The sequence below is a fragment of the Temnothorax americanus genome, unplaced genomic scaffold, assembly GCF_048541705.1.
Source record: "Temnothorax americanus isolate GAGA-0224 unplaced genomic scaffold, ASM4854170v1 Scaffold8, whole genome shotgun sequence".
NCBI classification, from domain to species: Eukaryota; Metazoa; Arthropoda; class Insecta; order Hymenoptera; family Formicidae; genus Temnothorax; species Temnothorax americanus.
In genome coordinates, this window is record NW_027509802.1 from 149,517 (window position 1) to 172,707 (window position 23,191).

General features: G+C 41.2%; 1 protein-coding gene across 6 annotated transcripts in view; it reads right to left on the bottom strand.

Moving 5' to 3' along the window:
- The window catches only part of Pnt (ETS transcription factor pointed), a 103,567-nt gene that overhangs the window by 50,126 nt on the left and 30,250 nt on the right, over window positions 1-23,191 (bottom strand). The window lies entirely within an intron of this gene.

The window sequence follows — 23,191 nt, forward strand, 5'->3', positions numbered from 1 at the left end:
GTGTTGGTGGTAGCGGTTGGGACTGGGTGCTCGTATACTTCAGAAAGACACACGCGTCAACGTCATTTCCTTTACACGGCGAGCGTCTCTTTCTCTCTCTTATGCCGCTCTTCTCTCATGTCCTTTTTCGCCTCGGACATATTCTAAGAGAAAATAATGCGCTACAAAGTCGAGGTACTCGCTCGCTTGCCGGTAGTCGCGAATTCATTCGACGCTTGTTAGTAAAGAGAGCGAAGAAGTAATTAAACGAACAGAGTTTAGCCTTCTGTTACGGGGCTGCGACTTTACATGAGATACGACGAGATTATAGATAGAGTATAAGATACGATAGAGCAAATACAGCATACTGTTGATATTTCTTTTGACATATTCATCCGTTATTACAGATGTTAACAAATTCTTAGGTCCAGTAAAGTTTCATAAGAAAGAAATATTTTAGATAAAATTTTATGGAATGGAATTTTTAAAGCTTTAAAACGTCAAATGTTTTCCTGATTCGATATTAATGTTTTGCTTTAAATTAAATTAAAAAAAAAGAGAGAGAGAGATTGTACTGTGCTAATTTTTGTTAACGTCCCGTTAAAATCGAGAAAAATTGTATATTAAATGGTTTCACTGACATTTTTTTTAATTCAATGGCAAAGATACAGGCGGCTTCCGATCGCAAAACTCGCGAGATATACCATAATACGCCACTTCCTCCCGCGTTTACGCAGGAAAACGAGAGCACGTACGACAAAGCGAGTCCTCACCTCACCTCGTAGCCCTCGCGTGTAAGGAGGATTGCGAGGACGAGCGAGCGAGAGCTATAATACCGCCACCTTTATCCCCTTCGTTCTCCCGCATCCCCGTCCTCTCTGACCAATCGAGTTCACCTGGGCCGCGTTACGGTCACTCGACTTCCGGTAACCCGGACGAGCTACGCGCATGGCCCACGGCCACGTAACCGTGACTTCTCTCTCTCGTTAACGCTTCCGCTCCCCTTTTCTGGGTGATTTCGCGATCTCGCGACGCGACTGCGAGATCTTCCTCGCGTAACGGCCCTACGATGCGACGCGATTGGATCGCGGTTAATGGATATATATGGAATTTACGGAAACGCAGTTGGTATACATTTTAACGTTGATTAGCAAGTGCAAAATTATGTTACTTAAATTCTCCGCGAGTCGGACTTTATTTTGCTTCGTCGTTAGTCATCTGTGAAAAATGAGAAATTGTGCGCGTTAATTGTGTTCGTTTAATTAATCTGTGAGGTATGTTGCGCAAACCTGCGAGACGCTCGACGAAGGCTTTAGAAAATATTTGACATACGATGAGGCTGATAAAGTATGACGAGTCTCGTTACGTAACGGCGCGGCGTAAGAACGCATCGTGATTTGCCACACTACTTGAGAGTCCGCGTTAAATAATCACCGGCGCTACTTTCTCGTCAAACTTCGGCATTTATTGTGCGACCGGCTAACGGCCGTTCGAAAGGATTGTCCCAACGACAGTTTTCTCTCGCAATACACGATTATTGCAGCACATCGGAACGCGGATCATTGCCGCGTGAAAGTCCACCGGTTGCCGCGGCAGAAGAGAGGAGGAAGAGAGAGGAGGAGGAGTGAGGAAAGAGTAGGAAGCAGAGAGGGAAGAGGCGACAATTTCCGGTCTCTCTCTTTCTCTCTTTCCGAACACACATCAACTCAATGTCTATTTTTATCTTCGACACTGAACATTCAAGCCGACAAGATGTTTCGAAAAATCTGCATAAAGGGGTAAATTGTCAAGATTTATACTAATCGATATATGTATATACTAATCAGTATCGAATTTTCGTAGTTAAAATGGCAAATAATTTCGCTTCTACGATATTTTAATTTTACTCGTGCGTCATTTTGTAAAAAAAAAATGCTAGGTCACGTGTTTTGATTTAAACGTTATTACACTTGATTAATATTAATGTTGCCACGCGTTTTACAAAATCATTAATCACATAAGACAAGAGATATATAAATGTTATATATTAACCACAAATTATATTTTTAGAAATTTCTTGATTCCTTAATTAAAAAAACTGGAAAGACGGCAAAACCTTTTCTTAATTTTTAATTATTCCGCTTAATTTCTCAATTCTTCCTCCATTTCTCGAGTATGCTTCCTCGAATCTTAATACTGCTATTAACACGTGACACGTGATAAAACGATTGCCCGGCGCAATACGAGATATGACGAAGGCGGTCTAACCCCGAGCGAGACACGTAGTCTGCAAATAGATACACTGTTACACGCGTACGCGTAACGTATGGAAGCAGATTACCCTCGAAACAAGTTCTCGGTTTAACTCCCACGCATGTAATTACCTTGAAGCAGGTGCGGCATAAGAAGCACTCGCGGATAACGATAAGTATACGCTTATATAGAGCTCGATTTACGGCTTGCTATGCGCTGCGTGCGTCGACGATCTCCACACGAATTGCCGAGAAAACATTTATTTATATTTCATTCCTATTTTTACATCGATGCCTTCTTCATAAATTTTATTTTACTTGATGTTATTATGTTGATATTAACATTTCGCCGGGGTAGGTCGAGATATATTCGTTAAACGGTTAAGTGTTGCGTCTCTTGTCGATTGCAACTGATGCGAGAGAGAAAATACACACATTGTTATCAGTTTACGGGGTTGCATCACGAAATTACGATGACGAGTTCGATTACTCCCGACTTACGTAATACTCCACGTGTCAATCTATTGAACGTTTTAGACACGTGATTCGGCGCAATTAGAAATTTAGGACAAACAGTCGAGGCATTCGCGAGAAGTTACACGAAAGTGAAGAATAGCGGCAGGTGATGCAAATGCCACGTCCAATTAACCTGGTCTATCGATTAATTACGATCTATTCAGATTGACAAATTGGCATGATTGACTTTATCGGCACTATTTGACGCAAGTTATTAATGCGTTTCTTGTGCGTTTACGTCGTATACGCGTAATTTACTAAAGATTTGTTATCGGCTTTTTTTTCGTCTCTATCAGAACATCTCTCTGTGAAACACAATGGATGCATTTAATATGTTTATCGACTGGGATCATCTGCTAAATTTCCGGAAATCGTTGCAGAGACTCGGCTGCAATCGTTCGCGTTATGAAATAATGTTTAATTATAATCGTTAGCGCATAGAAAGTTATGAAAGAGAACAAAATATCGTTGATTACAGCATCTATCTTTTGATTTTATATTTCGACTTACAATTCATTTTAAATATTCCGAAATTACGATAAATTGTCAAACTTTTATTTTATAACAAAAAAATTTTAATTGGTCGACGTTAATTATAATATTATTTGCATTAATGAAATAATAAAATAATGATAAATGTATCTAAGTAATTACTAAAATTAATAATTACATGATTTTTATCGAGTTTCAATACGTTGAAGCGGACGAGAAATTGAGAGAAATGGAGACAAAAGCGGGAAAAAGGTCGAGAGGATAGAACGAAGAGAATGCACTATGGAGTAAAGTTAGTGAGACACGACCGGAAGTCGTCCGTCAAGAGATGCCTTTTATTCTAAAATATTCTTATCATTCTTTAAAAGTGTCTCCTATTTTTTCCTTTTCATGCGAAGTCATTCTCTAATTTGTGGATACCGCAATTGTAGAAACTGAACCGTAATCTTTGCATATGTATTACTGCTTTCACGGATGAGAAGAGAATCTTAAAAGAATCTTTATTTTTTGACTAATATTTGAAATTGATGTTCCTCTGTTTATTGGAATTTTCTTTAGGTAAAAAATAATCGATCAATGTATTATAAATATAAATCTATATCTTAATAAAATAAAAGACTTATTTATTATGCAATTATATACATCATCTTTTTGATGTAAATGATAAAAAATTCCAGATGACAAAAATATATATAGTTTAATGGACATGTATTATTAATAAAATTAATGTAAATTAAAAAGACAAATTTTATGCGTTCTACTAATTTTTTAAAAATGTCAAACAATGTAAACGGACTTAATGTATTCCGCTATTGATAAAATATTAACTACACGATATGCATTACATAACACCGGAAACAATGTCAACCGAAAAAACCGTTGTTCGAACAAGCAAGAAAAGATAAGTCGTTGTTGAAGACTATCTATGGTAGCGAGCTCTCAGAAACGACGCGAAGTGACACGGAACGCATCGAACGGAAAGGGACGGCAGAGGAGCGAGAAGGAGATGAAGAGAGACAGGGACAGTTAGTAATGAATGACTGCAAAAGAAGCAGGTAGAAGCGAGTGCGAGCGAGCGGCGATGGTCGAGCGAGAGGGGACTAATGAATGAAGATAAGCGCGATGAAGACGGGGATAGAGGAGAGTACGAGAGAGGAAGAGAGAAAAAGAGAGAAAGAAGAGAGGTAGAATGAACGAGAGAGAAAGAGAGAGAGAGAGAGAGAGAGAGAGAGAGAGAGAGGCCGAAGCTGTAGCGCAGTAGCGCGCACGTACATAGGATACGGTTAGAACTCCCGGCTGGGGAGGAGGATACGAGAGAAGTTATTTTGGTACGTGTATCGAAATCAGAATGCAACAACGTACACTCGTCCACTGGCGCGACGAGCATCGCGGCTTTACGAGTGATGGTCTAACAAAACGTTTGGAATTAACTTTGAACGCAACGACGATATAGTCCCGAATCGCTTGGAGAATTAATCGAATAGTTTTTAAAAACCTGATTTAGAAGACTTGAACAACTAGTCTTTTTAGTGCTAACATCAGTTATGATCTTGAAACGTATAGAAGTTTTTCTAAAATCTTGAAAAGGTGATAATATTCGCGATTATTTGAAATTCCACGACAAAGTGTTTGTAAATTAGCGTGAGAGTATTTTTGCATTTCTGCAAAAGGTCTGATATGGGATATATCTGCACGATATTAATAATAAGGATTAATAAAGGATTATGCAATAATATTGGAATAAATGTGCACGCAATACAGAATTACACGACTAGAGAGAATCTGATCACGCCGTCAGGAATAATTTTCTACAAGACCGAAGGAAAGTCACGACCCCCTATTATGTAATGTCCTCAAGCAACACGCGGTGTATTAAAGGAATAATCGAATAAGATTAGATACGATGTGAGAAAGTTCCGAGAAGCGGCTGTTGTGTAGGAATATTCTCGTATTTCCGTGCGTCCGAGCGAAGATGCCAATGTACGTTTAAGCAAAATCGCAAAGTCATTTCTTAAGGGCCGCGCGCCTCTCGCCGCCGATTCCGGGGCCGCCGTTGCACAAGCGGCCGCGTTGCATCCGTATTATGCAAACGTGACAATTACCCTACCCGGATTGCCGGGGAACACAAAGAAAGCACGGCGCGCGAACCCCGCGAGATTAAATCGTATATAGCTGCGGGAGCTAATAAAGTCGAGATGCATTCTCTCGGTTGCGCGCTTTCGAAATCGTATGCGTATTCCCGCGTGCTACCCTGATGGGCACTGTGACCGTTTTTCGTCTTTCAATTCTCTCGTTACTCGTTATCGAGGCCAATCGCGAAGCTCGACATTACACGGTCTCGCACCTGAGAGCGAGCGAGCGTATGCCCTCCTCTCCCGCTTCCAACCCTCGTGTCTCGTATTTTAACAGATCGCTTCCGTCGACCGCGGAGTTGCGCGTATCCCGGTCGCGGCGGAAGAATTATTCAATGGCGTACCGGTTAGCCGCGATTTCAATAGATCGCTCGGTATATATACGGATACAGCAGGAACGCAAATGAGAAATCGTTCGATTGTACCCGGCTTCCAGTCTCTCCTCGATAGATCTTTTTCCGGATCACGCGTACAAGTTAAGTTGACCGACAATCGATCGCCGAGGCTCGTTTCTGCTTTTAATCACATAATTCAATTTTATGAAAGTAATTAACGTTAATTTCAGCGTAATTTTTTGTCTGATAGAACTTTAACGAAGGAGCCACTTCAGATTTCAATGAGGGCCCTCGTCCCCATCAATCGCGTATGTTATAGCGACGGGAAACCGATTCCGCGAATTATCGACAAAACTTTCGAAGCTGTCGCACCCTCCCGCGATCGTTTTCTTTGCCGTCCGCGTTTCCTCCGTAAACATCGCGAAGCCTCGACGGCGCGAGCCTCTCCTCTTTCTTTAGGCCTAGCCGCCTAGAGAATATCGCACATGTGTGTACGTATACTTTGAAAGTGTACCGACTCTCCCTCTCCACTCGCTCTATCGTAGCGCGCGCGCGAGAAAGATGCCTTTGTTCTCGCCTTTCGGTCTACGAAAAAAAAAAGAAGAAAAAAACCACCGCTGTGCGAATCTGACGCGTATGCGTCACACGAGACTCGGATAGGATAGGTGGTACCCTCGGTGGTACCGAAGGACTCCTCTTCGAGGAAAGAAGAAGAAAAACAGGCGGCGAGGAAAGGTACGACTACACCGAGAGACGAGGGGGGCGGGAGGGTGAGGGCGAGGGTCGCGGGAGGGAGAGAGAGAGGGAGGAGGAGCAGGACACTCGGAGGGAGTTCGCAGAGTTCTGGCTGGGTGAGCACACGTCCGGTCATTATCGGAGCTTATCTACATGAGCACACCTCAAACGTACCTAATATAACCAAACCTCGTCGCATGTAGCGAGAGTCGACCGGCATTGTAGTCGTGTTTATAAAGCGCGTCTCTTTCTCCCTCCCCCTTTCTCGTTAAAAAAAAAAGAGGAAAAAAAATCGGCGCTATATATGCCGTATTTTGACGTTCGATCGGGAGAAAACGTTTCGCCGTGCCTCGATCTGAGATACTTACTTGCGAAGAGCGCGCGGTACGCTCTGTGACCGCATGACTTTGACTTACCTGAAACACAAAGGAGATCACGCACGTTATTAAAAGTGTCATAAATTGAATTGTGCGAAAATCATTCAAAAGGTTTTTACACAGTAATATCGCAATATTTGCCAGAATAATCGTGGCAACGATATGAATCAACATTTCCTCATTTGGTTTGAATCGTTAAACAAAAAGAATCTGCGATACTCCTCTAACATCATGACTAGCTTTTCTTGTCAAATATTGCAAATACCTATGATCCGGTTGAAAAAAAGTCGCTTGAAGAAAACGAATTTCTCTTTCATATGTAACATTTGAAACAAAATTATATATATTTGTGCTCGCAAAGTAAATTAGCAGAAGTTTAATCTTCATGGTGATTAAATTCGTGTCTTAATAAATTTTATATTTTAATTAAAAGTTGAGCGTCTCAGGCACGTTTGCATGCGCTTAAAATTTTGTTGTCTTTGCGAGCAGGCTGTAAAAGTACTCCGCTCTTATTTCGTGCGTTTATCCTGCATCTTGTAAGAATGGCAGCATAAAATAATATAAGAACGTAAGCTTTTATCTCTAAGAACGCAGCAGATCGTATTGTGCTTTCGTGCGGGTACAGCGATTTCAAAGTGCAGGAACCGACCGAAGAGATAATATGTGGCGTACCTCGTATATATCACCGCTGAAAATTCCATCGTTGAAGAAGCCTGATGGCTACTTTACGCTATCGACATTTTCACTCAATTTGTTATTATTTCGAAGAAATAACAAGACGAATCAAAGGGATCAAATTCTAAGTGATTGACAGTGATACGCGTTTATATATAAAATAGACAGAGGAATCTTTATATAATATTCCATAGGATAGATTTATCAAGGGAGGGACATATCATGTGTTTGGTGCGTGATATATGCTTGAAACTTCTGACAGAAAATAAAATTAGCTGCGAAAATTGTATAGAAGTGTCGTAATAGTTCTATCCCACAACCTTATATTTACGCAAATACATTGTTTTATTTAATGAATCGTTCGATGAATAGTGAATTCTTTTTACCCCACAAATCCTTTTGTTAAAATTCTACATTAACGCGATTGCGGGGGGGAGTTTGGGTTCCAGAAATACTCGAACCTCATCGCTCGTCGCGCTTTTGGGATCTCCGACAATTTCCGCGCGAAACGAGTGGCGGCAACCGGCAATCCGTGAGAGTAACGCGATTGCTGGCAGTTAGCCGTCGTCGTCTAATTTCGGCGACCGTTCTCGAGGCGCGTTTCGTCACCGCGCCGGATTACGTTAACGAGACGTATGTGTCGCGGCGGCGTAGAGCAAGCGTGGAACACACGTTGCGCGCGGCGCGCGTTGGATCGTTTTCGAAGCACAGAGGTCAACATCGTGCGACGTGCACGAAGAGGGCAGCGGCGGCGGCGAGAGGTGGAACTACGCTTCGGTGCACCTGACGGAGTGCGACGAGTCGGATCGTAACTCGACAGAGGCCGAGAGCAGGGCCGAGCCGAGCGAGTAGAGTAGCCGCGAGTAATATAGTCGAAACGCGCGCGTAATCCAGCGCGCAGCCTTGGAATTGGAAATGGGACTCGGACCGCGCTAAAATGCTCTTAACGCACGCACTCTGTCCGTCGCGTTCGGGTCAAAAGCACGACAAGTCTCTCTCTCCCGATGCATCTTCGTCAAAAGCAGAAGTGACTGCGGCCCCAAGAAATAAAAGCCCCCGATTTCTTTTCAAGCAATTTTTATCTCTCGCGCACTTTGGCGTTAATAAGATTCTTCTGAATATTTTAGAAATTCTATATATATCCGAGAGACAATCTTGCAAATTATATCGACATTGTGTTTTTCGATTAGAATTTTTCTATTAAAATTTTTATTTAATTTATTTTTATTTTTATTTTATTTTTTTTTTATTTAGAATTTTTCTATTAAAATAAAAAAAAATTTCAAGAACAAATTTTTATTTGCGACGACAAGTGGATTATTCAGATTCATTCTCGGAATGGGAGCAGAGAAAACACAAGGGACGCTTGCCCGTATTGGTGCGTGCGGCCTCCGTCGAGATGACCCACGTAGGGAACACGTGCGTTCTCGCGCGCTAGCGCGATGCAACGTACCCACGCCGCGTTTATCCGGCATTGTCTTCTTCCCCTCCTGCATGTGCAGGCGCCATTCTGCTCGCCCACCTCGTGAGAGAAACTCCTCCTCGCGCGGCTTAATTAACGATCATCGGGTATTCCCGCGACGTAGAAATCATTTACATTTATTCGCCCGTTATCTCGCGCGATTGCGCGTCTACTCCTTCCCTTGTGCGCCGTGTGCAGAATTTTTTCGGAATCTTAACTTCTGCGGCCCGCAATTGTTTAAGTACCTATCTGCGTCATATACTTATCGCTTGCTTCCTCGTTTAATATTTTTACCGTGAATTAATGTAAATTTTTCTTGCGCAATCGAGTTATATTTACACCTAATTTTGTATTACAATTAATGTAGTAATAAAAAGTTATTTAAATAATGTATTAATGAGAATTTTAACCGCGCGAAATTATAAAAGAGAGAAATTTTACGGTAACCGAAATGACGCGATATCTTTCTTTTTATCAACAATCAATTTAATGCGGTTCTGTATAAACGTCCGACACATTGAAATCAGGGCCCCGTTTCCGTCTTACTACTTGGCAATGCTCGTTGAATAGAAAAACGCTCGCATACATGTAAATTGCCATTAGCTTCGTACATTCTTAAATATCTCGGTCTTATCTGAGAATTCCGGTTTTATGCGCGAACATACGTTGAGCAACCACATACGTGATTTCATTCACCGCCGCTTGCTTTTTCCCCCTCAGATCCACGTCGCTGTATACAAGCGCTAAATGTATTAGCTCTTTTCAGCTATAATGTGTGTTGTAAGTTTCCGTTAGATTAATATATAAGATATATGTCGGATATGTGGAAAAAGGTACTTGACCGATCGACGCGGCACAAATTGTAAACGACAGACAGTATATTAGCGCGCCAATGTTAGAGAGACAGTTAAGAGGATCTATCATGAAACACGTTTGTATATACGTTGTTTAAAGTAGTGATTAAATCGTCGCAAGATCGATGTCCGCGACACGTGATTTAAAATGTATTCATGAATATATTTCATGTTTATAATTGAGAAATTAGAAATTTTCTAAACCCGATATTCACATAAAATGACTATTTCAAGCCGTGATATTTTTAGATACACTTCGTATTTATGATTAATTCCTCGTTTTACACAGGATATTTTTACTGATATCGCTCGAATGTCGCGCGACGTCGAATCACACGAGAGAACGGATATTCGAAATATCAGACGCGCGAGGGATTAGCTTCCCTGCGGCGCGAGGAGCGACGACGACCGGATTAAGCCGAAGGGCAATTAATTAAATCGTGGCAAATAAGCCTTCAGAAGACTCGTCGCCACGACGCAGCCACTTCGAAATCAGCAGAGAGGCGATTACCGCGCGCGCGTAGCCCGGAGCTATCATTAGTCCTCGCTTTCATCCCTTCGGTGCTTTATCACGCTCTACCGATATCATACGCGAATGGACCGAGCGCTCCGCTCTGCGTACGTCTCGCAAAAAAAAAAACACGATTGTCAGGGAACGGTAATACGATCGAATTGTCGTTAATTAAATTGCTGAAAACAGTCGAGGAATTTTTTTAGCGAGTTTCACGCGAGGATGGAAACTCGTGTATATATGTATGTACATTCTCTCTAAATTTTTCGGAGCGGAAATTCGGCCGATAGAGTGAGATTTTTCACTCTTTTGGAGTGAGATCTCACTCCAAAAAGAGTGAAATCTCACGCTATCGGCCGAATTTCCACTCCGAGAAATTTAGAGAGTTCGCAACAAGATTTTTAATTCTTAAGTAACGTATTCACATGCACGTAGCGCGCGTGTAAATCTTTTATTTTATCAATCTCTGTCATATTTTGCCTTCAAAGATGTCCGACATCACTGTACTTCGTACAATTGACAATATTTTCCTTATTTTAAGAAAACGAGGACGATGTCTTCTACCGTCATATTTACCATACGATCGTGCTTGACAAAAAATTATCAAGCGGGTTAATTTCGTACATTTGTTACATATACACGCGCACGTCGCGATATGCTAGAGAACAAACACTTGTAAAACTTCCAAGTTACGGTTCTCAGGGCTCGGCTGTTTTGACTTGTCTGATTTTTCACGGATGGTGGTCAATTAGAGCACAGGTCTGGGCGAATATCGCGCACGGTTAGCGCATTGGCCGGTGAAAAATGAAGGTAGTCGGTTAAGCGAGCAGGTAGGTGGGTAGGTAAATGACGTATAGATGTGTATCACGCACAATGCACACTCGTGGGAGCCTGCGTGCACTCGCTCCCACGCCGGTTTTTGTCCGAACGCTCGACAGACCGGCCCGTCGCCGTCGCCGCTAAAACTGCTACAAGGGTTCTCATCGCGTCGCCCTGCGACGTAATTTCACAAATACCTTTCAATCTCGAGGATCTTTCAACCGGAAAATGAAATACGGACAACGCAGTCTTGGATCGCATTTTTTGGATTTATCGTTTAAAAAAATGTAGAAATTGATTTAAAAAATTAGATATATTTTTTTTAATTCTCTTGATACAAGAAAGTAATTTCGACGCGTGTAAACTTATCGTGGCAACTAAACTAGGGTGTATCGATTTGTAGATGTATCTAAGAATCAAACACGCTTAAGCGTGTTTCAATTGATGTGAGAACAATGTGACTATTAATTCGCGCTATGCCTGATATTGACGCGGCTACTGTTTTTTCGCGTGCGAATTCTATAATATCGGTATGGCGCGCTGGACGTGCGGGGTAAACCAGGTAGATAATTAATTTTCACGGAATAAGAAACGAATTATTGCGTTACGAATTCGCTTTTATTAGAGGTAATTCTGTCACGGTGGTGGTTTCTCTCTCGACGATTGCTTTGCCGAACAATGCTATTCCCTCGAGTTGCTATGCAGGTTTATATGCCCGCCATGTATTATATTAGGGCATCCGTCTTGCGAACGAGATATAATTTTTGCAAGAAACTTCGATTCTTTATTAATTTTTGCGAAAAAAAACGCCCATAAGTTTTTTTAATCTTTTAAAAAATTGATTGATTTTTTGTCTTTCATTAATGAGATTTAGAAATAAATATAGAGGAAAATGTAGGAGAACAGAGGATCTTTTAACTGTCCTATATAAGAAATTCCTGCTATTTTGTGTAATCAATACTCTCCTCACGTTTTTTAAACGCATCTATTAAATTTAATGTGTGCGAGCCTGCATTTTGTGAACGCAAACGACATAGCCGGCAACAGAACGGTTAAAGTTTAATACGCGCGCGTGAAAAGAAAGACCGCTTACCCTCGACTTTCTCTAAACTACCCTCCCAGGCCGATAATAGCCATTTACGATGCGAAACGATAATAAAGAAGTCGGGTGAACGGGCACCTGTGACACATTCCCGCGTGCATCGTTTGAACACCTGTAACCACGTGTCCCGGTGTGTGTCTCGGCGTTTCCTTCCAATTTCTCACACACGCCGCGCCTTTTCAATAATGGATCGCCCCGATGTGGATTCCGGAGAAAGGGGGCGCCGAAACGCGGTGCCCCTGCACACTCGGACATTAATTACATACGGCAATTAACATACCGGTCGTATTGTTATTGAAACAAGCTCGAGATGGTGGAACGAAAGCGCTCGCGTTCTATACGCATTTCTATGACGACTTCATCAAATTGAATACAACGTGCCACCTCGCTGCTGAATAACCGAATACTCAGAGCTCTCTTTTCTCTGTCCTAAATATATAAAAAAAAAATTTAATAATATTTCTTTAGCACTACGCGGAGACGAAGTCGAGAGGAAACTGGGAGCGCAACCGCTGCCAAAGTGGTCAGCAAATACGTCATTAAGAACGTCAAAATTAAGAGCAGCGTACAAAAATGGAACGAGACTACCGAGTAGCCAAAGCCGTGGAGTTAAGGCCAAAAAATAATTGGCGTTTGTTCTGATACAGGAGGAACAAAGGCACGCCAGGATTAAACGAAGCGTGACGAAGGCGGACCGAGCCTGCAGCGGCATATGCCGAAATGTCTCTCTCTCTCTCTCTCTCTCTCTCTCTCTCTCTCTCTCTCTCTCTCTCTCTTTCTTTCTCTCTCTCTAGGATAGCCGTGTCCAGCGGCCGAAGACAATTGCCTTCTCGTGTTCGGTCGAAAGTGCGTTCCCTTCGGGTCTATACTCGTAGATAACACCCAGGCTAATGTTAATGGCGGAACAGGTGCCCGCCGAGGCGTGACAGGGTGACGTCACTGGTCCCCTCGTGCCGCAACGCCGCTCGTTGTTCGCCACCACGCCGCGATCATTGAGTATTGCGTGAAATACATGCAAAAAAATAGGCGCAACAATCTCGCGTTCATACGCCAGTATATTGAATACATATGGGATTAATTAATCGATACAACTCGCGATAAAAATGACAAATTGTTCGTCGTTGACGCCGACTGTTTTATGTTTAATATTAAGTCGTTCTATATATTAATATCTTCGAGAATAATTTCTTACATCCTTGCAGAAAAATGAAAGAAGCAAACAAATAAGAATTTAAAAATGAATTAATTAAAAACTCACAACGCGTAATGAGTTGACTAACCTTGAGTTTGAAGTATGAAATCTAATTATATATAATTAAGAGATTCATGGACCCGGAATTGGAGGATTCGCGATGGCGGAATTGCACGAGCCTGCAGTCGCGGGCGGCAATTTGCAGGAAAATATTCCAAAATACCGACCACGAGAGACCTTGAAGAAGCTATAATTTCTCAGATCAAATTCGTCAGGTGGCAGCACGAACTTACAGGATCTCCGAAATGAGTTCATGTGAGAAATAAAATTACCCGAGTGCTAAAGTAAATATCTCAAATTATATAGTATATTGTCTTTTACCTATAATACAAATTTAGTAGATAAAATTATTTTATCGCATGGATGTCTTAACAGAAAAACTCGAACGATACAAACATCTTAAAGGTATTGATCCTGGAGATGTCTTTTAGATATTTATATCTTTACGATGCCATTTAAATGCGCTTAGATTGCTTGGGATTTTTCTATAGTTCATATAGTAATCTAAACAGGCATGAAGATCTAGGATGCTCGAAGACAACGCGAAAATAATGACATCTTTCACACGTAGTTGGGACCTGTATATTATACTCGGATAACGAGTGCCATGATGGAAAACACGAAGCGATAAAGTTATCCACCGCGATCCAATGCGCGAGACGCGCCGGATCCCTCTTCCTCCCGACCGCCAAATCCTCGCGAAGAGGCAACGAAACGAGAGGAGAGGAGAGCCATCGAGGATTGGACAAACGAGACTCCTCCCGTATCTTATCTGCCTCCAACCTGCACCCACGCGTCGATTCACCGACACCGACACCGGCGGCGGCGGCGGCGGCGGTCGCGCGCTCATGCAAGAGCGAGCAAGAGGAAAACGCGGCCGTCGCCGAAGGGGAGGAAGCGAGATGAGGAGTTTTCCATCAGCATAACCCGCGCACCGCGTCATCCATCTCCGCGCTGCACTGATGCCACTATGGGCTGCCAAGCGACGGCAGCCATGACCTCATCCCGGCCAACCCGTTTGACGGAGCATTGCGCAAACTGACGACGTTAGTGGGGCAGACGATGATGCGCAATCGCATTTCGCATCGCACTTGTCCGCGCGTTTTAAATGGACATGCCGCGGAACCCGGACTACCACGCTTGCAGCTCGAATTTTCGCGCGTGGCGGCACAAATCGCGACCGTTCAATTTTAAGTCAAGTTTTCTGACGGTATACATAAATCGTACGCTTTATAAGTTGTATACAGTTGGAAGAACGCTTGGAAGAAGATTGAGGATAAAGATCGAGATTCCACCTTGAAGATGAAAGATTTCTACCTTAAAAATAAGAAATCGATTACGGATCTTCCAACGTTTACATTTCTAAAGTGCAACGTATGATTTCTATTTTTTTTTGTCTATTTGGAAACGTGGACTGGTCTTTCCAGATATTGCGCACAAGTTACTCGGAATATGTCTAGCACGCCTTTAATATAAAAAAAATGACGCTAAGATCTTTATTTTAATCGCGAAATAATCTCGGCTGAATTCAGCGATACGCGTGTGCAAAACGCCAAATCTTAAAAGCTCGAATCGGTGACACGATCGGTATACCGTTACACACGCCTGCCGGCAATCGGCCGTACAATCGGATAATATCTCTTGTTGTTCCTATTCGCTGCTTGACCAGTTCCCGAGTAACTTCGAACCTGTTCCATGAGTGCTTCTACCTGCCCGTTGTGCGCGCGCTTCTAGATACCTTCTCGTAGCATCGTTCGCGAGTACATAGCGCAATAATCCCTATTACGCAGTTGCGATTTACGTAAATTTCGCATAGACTAAGAGTCCAGGGCCCTCAAGTTATTCTCTCTTAACGCACGATTATTCTTATTTCTCCCTTACCTTATACTCTTCCTTATTACAATGATATTGATGTATAGAACAAGAAATATATCGCCGACAAAAAAAATTATAAAATTGGTCATTTAATATAAACTCATTATATAAGAATTCTCAGATTCGCATTACTTCAAATTGCACATATAAATGTAATTGTAAATGATGTATTTTTTTCTATGTTGCGTGTATTTCAAGTTCGCGTATTTTAAATTATCTTATATGAATTCTTTTTTGGTACGCCTTCGACTCTTCAAATTTGGCGCGTAAAATATTGTTAATATTCTTCACATCGCGGTATTTCGAATTTACGTGGAAATAAACCGTATATACGACCTTTTTTTTAAATCATTTTTAATGGTAAACGAGCTGATTAAAAGGCGAATGATCTTTCACACACAATCTTGAGAAACGCCGGCCGACTGTCGACTGGCCGATTTTGCGAGGCATCTCCTTTCGCTCCACCCTAATTACCTAGCAAAGGGAACGAGAATAATCGCCTGAGCGGAGTGACGAATCGTTGATGAGAACCGAAGTACCGAAAGTACTTAGCTCACCGATCCTCGACTTTTAATTAGCTTTTCGCGAAATCGAGTCGCGGCCAGACGTATATAGGGAAGGCAGACACGCGACCGTTCGCCGCGGCCGCGCGCACGCATCTGCTCCGCTCAAGCGCGCCGGCACGCACCTCGTACGCCGACGTACATCGTAAATAGACGCTGTCTTAACGTTTATTTCGTGTTTAATTAACCGCCCATTATCTTCCACTCACGTTCTCGTTAACGATAAGATCCGGCAAAATTAAATCCAGAAGGAGAAAAACCTGTTGCGCGTATATGAGCGCGATATAGATGCTCGAGGATCTAGATAAACAAAATTGTATTCCTTTTTCAACCATGCAAATGTTATAAGAATATATATTGAAAAAAATTGCAAAAGAATAAAATTATATTACTGAATAATTGAATAATTCTATTTTGTAAAATGTTTAACATACCGATAGTTATAGTTATGTCATTAAAACAGAGCATAACGTTGAGAAGGCTACCTATAAAGTGCATTTTGATGCACGTATTAATTATCATTTAGGTAGTAAAGAATAGAAATAATAAACAGCTAGGTGGTGAGAAAGATTACGCATTTTCTGGGAAATGGCATTCAGTTTTTGAATTCATCTGACACAGTAATACAATGTATATATTTTTTTACACCAGATATCGCATACATCTTTACGCTATGTTAAATCTTAACACTTGCAATTCCGAATGCAGGCTGCATTCTTCTTGTCAAGGGCATGCAATTACCGAATGCTGAGTCACATTGCTGTATGCGTGCTGCTGGCTGTGAAAAAGATCAACAACATTCTCGACAGCAAACCCACTTCGCTATTTCCCACCCTGCAACTTTTCACTTTCGCAATTGGTCTCAGGATCTTGACGCAAGCAATACGTAAGCACACAATTTTTCAAATCGATATATTCAGGGCTAGCACTGAATGGCGTGAAAACGAAATCCTGTTCTACAGCTCACGATATGTAGTGTTTTACGTGTAAGAAGCTTAAAATAATAACGACAATCTAAATCTGTTTGAACACGGCCGTAACATGACCATAATAATATATTTCAACAAACGTTAATCAAATGCGCACGCAAGTTCTTTTAGCGAATGTTTAACTGTAAAAAAACGAGAGAGAGAGAGAAATACTCCGTATAATACAAGGATGAAGAAATTCTCGTTGTCTGATCTTACGCTACGGCCGACAGCACCGGCGGGTATCGCAACAGCGAGGAGTCACGTAGAGAAAGAGAGAAACGTTGGAAGAGATTGTGAGCAGGTGGAGCCGGGAGGAAGCGGGAGAATGTAGGAGCGAACTCGAGCTCGCCGACTTATAAATAAATCTCGATCGCGTGGCTCTTCTCCCCACCTTGCTCGCGTGCGGCATCCCGGCTCTCCTGCTGCGCTCTTCTTCTGCTTCCACCGTTCGATTTTACCTTAAACTCGCGAGCTACCAGAGAGCAGGTAACATGGGAGCAAATCGCTTCGATAACATATTCCCTATACAGGCTGATAAACGTATAATTAATGAACATATATTTATAATGTATACGTGAGATGCGAAGTATGTATATCCGATTATTTTTACTCCGATTACTTTTAATTTGCAATTTCGATGTTATTTTCATCAAATCAAAGTAGATTCAAAGATTTTATGCATTTTTGCGGTCGAACTCAATTACGCAGACATTTTTCCGCTACTACAATTATAAGCGTTGATAATTCACGAGTTCCGCAATTAGTAATGCATCGATATTATATATTCATCTGTCAAATGAACCGTTTCGAGCTGAAACTGCGGATTTCCAGAAAAGATCAAAGCCGTGTCATACTTTCCATCGCAGAAGGGAAGTTATTAGTCGCGCTATTTGCAACAAAAATAAATAGATACATCAAAAACCTGGCGTCGCCGCTTTTGTCGCGAATTACGGAATAAATGAGACGAAAGCGGTGTAAGATCTTCATAACTGATAATGAACTTTGAAGTGGTATCAGCGATGCGCGATATTAGAATGGTCGGATAACTCGGCGCGGTAAGTACAATTATTTGCATCGGCGATTACCGCAAACGGATCGCCGCGAAAACTCGTTTGCCGCCGTTGATGCATCTTCTTCTTCTTTCGAGGTGTACCAACAGCGTTCTCTAGGAGCGTCTCGTTTCCCTCGCGCCGCGCACGATGATCTTACACTACTTATACGCGGCGGAAACCTGTTCGCCTTCTGCAATGCGTCCGAGGCGATGTCTTCTCGGCGGAATCAATTATATTTCATTATTTTATTTGTTTAACGATGTAGCGCTGATCAACGCGCGAGCTCGCGCACCACCACGACATGCTCGAAGTCGGAGCGCAGGGGGCCGGGATACTTCTCTCGGAGAATCGATGGTGTAACGACACGGGCTTGTAACAAATTCATCTCTAACTGGGAAACCCGTGTTTCTCGCGACGATTCAAATTAACCGCTACCATAATGCCATTTGTATATGCGCGTGTCCAGCTCAGAATATTCGCGCGGGGTGAGAAATGTTCGCGGTGTTTAATTCATTTATTCCATAATTTGCATATGCGCGCCTCTCGCGTTAAACGTACGACGGAGATAAATTCCGAATTATGAATTCATACTTCATCGGCTACCGCATAATGATATATGTCTATATTATTCGTGTAACGGCAACGCGAAATGGCTGCTCGCTAATGCTATGTTTCACGCACGTTCCATTATAAGTAACAGTTACGCACCAAAGATGATCTAACGGATAAATATATAATGCTAAGGAAAACGCTAATCTGAGACTAACGACGTTGTGCCGAGCGCGTCCTTAACGAAAACTCATCCCTGCGCCTAGAGGTAAGGCGCTACTCGGCGAGACAAGAAAGAGGAAAGCGGAGTGAGGCGCGAGGAAGAACAGGGGAGGAAGATGAAGGGAAGAAAAAAACAGCGTAGGAACTGGTCTATGGACGGTGTAAGACCCGACCGATGTGGTACCGATCGTCGGACGAGCAAGAAAATGGTGAAAGAAACACGGCTTTCATCGCGGAAGAACTACATAAGTGACAGATATATCTCTTGAGTATCAGCAATCATGTACGACTTAATGAGTGAGGATGGCATTCAGTGAAAAAATTCAAGACTAATGAGCTACACGCAAATGAATCACCCCGTAATTATTATTACTTGCAGTGGTCACTATTGCGTAGTAAATCGCAGATAATAAAATTTGTAAGAAAAAATTTAGATTAACGTCACATCAGCACGCATCAACTTGCTCTCGCATGCAGTTTCGCCATTATTTGAAATGGTAATAGCAAGATATTACATTTCCTGAATATAGAACACAACTTCGATTTCTATTTGAAAGTATCGTTATCTGTTTCTTTTTCGCGCGGTGAGACTTCAGCTAAGTCTCTGCAGTTTTTCAAAGCTATGAAGCGTTTATACTATATTATGTTTATATATTTCTAGATTAGAAATAAAATATAGATAAAACGTATATACAAAATGCAGAATTGTTATTAGTTTTCACTTGATAAGCATATATAAAAGAGAATTTATTTACAGCATGATTTTTTATCCACGACTCTAATCTGTGATGGATAGTTTTAGCATTCATCGTAAATAAAAAATAAAAAAATGCTTTAGCAAAGAAGTTTAGATAGCAGAAGACAGATATTGCAGTGGAACAGGAAAAGACGAAGATAGCTGCTGGTTCAATGCATGCGATGGCTAACTGGTGCGTGCCGGTCGTGTGGCGAGCAAGCCTCGTGGAAGAAGAACCTGGCCGAGAAGGGATAGAGCGAAAACGTTGCGAAGCGGGAGCAAAGAGATGAGAAAACGGATGGACGGTAGTTCAGCGCTGTCAACTGGTTCACTCGGCCACTCCTACGCATCAGCTGCTAGGACGATCACCGCGAAACCGCATCTGTTACGTAAGATGTCGCATATCCGTCCGAACTCTAGCATCGATACCGGCACGCGAGACGCGAGTCAACATCGGCTATTGTTCGGACGACACCGCGCGAGATTTGTGCAAAAATCATCGCTCGATGCATTGATATGAAAGAGCGATTTACGTGACAAAGCATTTCAAAAGTAACACAACTAAAAATATCTATCTGAAAAAATTTCGATCACTTTGAAATCCGATCGACAACTGCAGATTACCAAATTCTTTTGTAAAACGACACGTCGATAATGACTATATAGTATAATAATAATGATATAGCAGCGATAACAATAAAGCATAAAGGATTATCGAATTTTCCGAATATATCCAACTCTAAGTATTTTTGTAAAATGACACTCACCTTATCCTTATCGCTCATATATCTCTATTCGCAATTCGGACGATCTTTATACACCATGCACGTTTTTATCAGCACTAAATATTATTTTCTCATATATTCGGTGTATTTTTTATTTCGTACATACTGTCTTTAAGTATCATCCTCACGCGGTGTATATTTTTTAAACGACAATATATAATAAATATGTAATAAACAACATGGAACAAACGTGCGATACGCGAAAGTAGACTTATTACTTTTGCAAAGTCTCGTAATGAAAAGACGTTTCATATCAATGCATGGATCTTTCTTAGAGACCCAACGTAAACTAGCGGCTAAATCCTCGCATAATCGCGAAAAAACGAAGCATGAGTACGCCATATTTTAGTCGGATGCGGTAACAAAACCGAGATTAAGGAAATCGAGAGGGGACCGATGAGATGGTTTTATCAATCCAAGTATGGAAGCCTGCTGCTACTTATAAAGTAGTCACCGAGGCGTATTAATTTATAATAATATAATTAACTAAACGAAAGAAAGTAATCTTTGCAAAGTCTTCTAAAAATGTCAATTTGATTGTAAAATTATCATTTTTGTTATGTATGAATGTACTATAACACACATATAGCTCACTTATCGCGAAAATAAATTAAGATATACAAATAACGGAATACTAAATACAAGTATTCGGTACAATTATTTCGTAAAGATACCGTTAAATGATTTATAACGAGTATGGCTTTGATGTTTGCTTGGTAAAACCGAGCGTTGTCGAATGTCGCGTATTTAGGTATAAGGTCGCCAAGTGCGCTGTATTGTCATTCGCCCGGTGAGACATGAGTCGTCAAATTACGGCGCGTGCCGCTTCGCATGTGTCGCCGAATTATACATCGAAACGCGATTATTGTTCGTAAACGATTAATTCGACCAACAATATTTATTGTAATTAATCATGTAAATTAATCGACTATTTTTATTGAAATAAATATTTTATAAATATTTTTTACGATTTATATTATGTCTTACTTAAGTGAGAAAAATATCAAAACTATAAAAGGTGGAAATCATAAAATATTATAACATTATCGCTATATTTACGTATCTACACGTTGACAATAATGGATTTTTTAAATGACAGATTCGAATGTATATCGTTCGTTTTAATCGTCATTTTCGAATTAAAAACGCGAAATAATATGCGAATTATATGTCAAGTGAATCATAGAACTTCGTATTTTTTCGCATTGTTATCGCATTTCGATGAGATTCTGTCATAAAAATGTGTGCGTCTCGAGTATGACTAATATCAGTCGTCGTGCAAAGTACGGGGCGGTTACTCTAATACTGTGACGATTAATACGCATGATTGTAATTAACTATGTTTTGAGGCTTATACGAGTGCAACAAGGAACTTATTGTTAGAATAGAAAATAGAGGGTTGGAAGGCATGGAGTGACGATGGGGAAATAATTGACCTTCCTGTGATGTTATTTTGTGACCCGGTATTTATTCTATTTGAGTAGAGACTAAATAGCAATATAGCAAAAGCTACGCGTATGAGAGCCATGCATATGAGGTCGCGAGCGAAGCCGCGGGGCATGCTAGTGTATTTATAAATCGAATTTAATTTTTCGATTTTAATTAAATCTCCAGAATATACGCTATTATAAAACATCGTACGGTGGTTATGGGGCACACCCTGTTTATTAATTCATGCAAATCATGTAGCGACGTCGCTATCGATTTATGGGATCGACAAGCACGTCAAAGAGTATGTCGACTCGACGCTTCTTTCCGCGCGCTGGTGTATCAGGTCCTGTGCCCACGCGCTTCTCTTATCGAACGTTCGACGCACGCTTCGATAGTTCGACTCGATCGTAATGAAAAAGAGCTACATTGATTAAACCGGTCACGTAAAAAGCTGCCGCAACGAGTTCAGATTTAGCTACTAAAAGTATAGATAATTTATTCAGCGAATGGCGCTGATATAACTTGCATGGCGTTAAAGTCTCGTCATGATATATGACGATCGCGAAATTCATTCGATAGATCGCTATCTATTTTAACGTATTACGTGACAGGAGTATTCGAAGATTCTCTGAATTAGCTGGACACAGGCAGAGAGGGTCTGACCAGAGACTGCTCGAGAGATAATGCTATGTATATTTGCGTACACAATCGTCAATATTAAAAACCAATCGCAAATAATTTTAAATTTGCGAAAATATACATCGCTCGAATAAATATTTACTTAAGTGAGATTTTGCAGAGGCGATAAAACGGATTGAACGAGGTGTGTGGAGGTATTAACGTGTCTCTAAAAATACCTTGAGAATTACCGCGTAATTGCAAAAAATCAGTAAGAGAAAATATAGTTGTTATTATAAGAAATGTAGAGCGGATTCCAAGTAAAAATTAATTCTACGCGAGCAGATACAATCGATAGATCAGAATCTCCGCGGAGACAGAACGGGTTTAAGAAAGAAAAATCTCGGTTGCCTTTAAACGCGTATTAGTCACTGGATAATATGGAAATTATCGCCTCTTGAAGAACGTGAATCACACTTCCCAATGAGCTACGAACGCATATAGCACAAAACGTGAATATATATAGCGCTTAAAATGTTAATACAAAGTGTGATAATTTTCAACAAAACAGTCTTATACGAATGAGATAACTAATGCTCTAAATAATCAAAGAATAAAGATTTGTAACCCCTGTGCTTGTTTAGAATTATTGACGTGGCATATGTGTATATCTTTCAAGAATATATAAAATATATAATTATCTGCGATTAATGCGCGTGCGATAATCCAGAACCTCTTGCAAATTCACACGATACACGGGAAACGAGAAATTTCCCTTTTCCGGGAGAGATGACCGTTTTTTCAGCGGTTAAATAAATCGTCAAATAGAAGAATTTCGTTCGAAGGCCTAGGGAAATTTCCTATTATTGCGTGCTGAACGACGCGTGGGAAGTGCGCGTTTCCAGTATCCGTCGTCG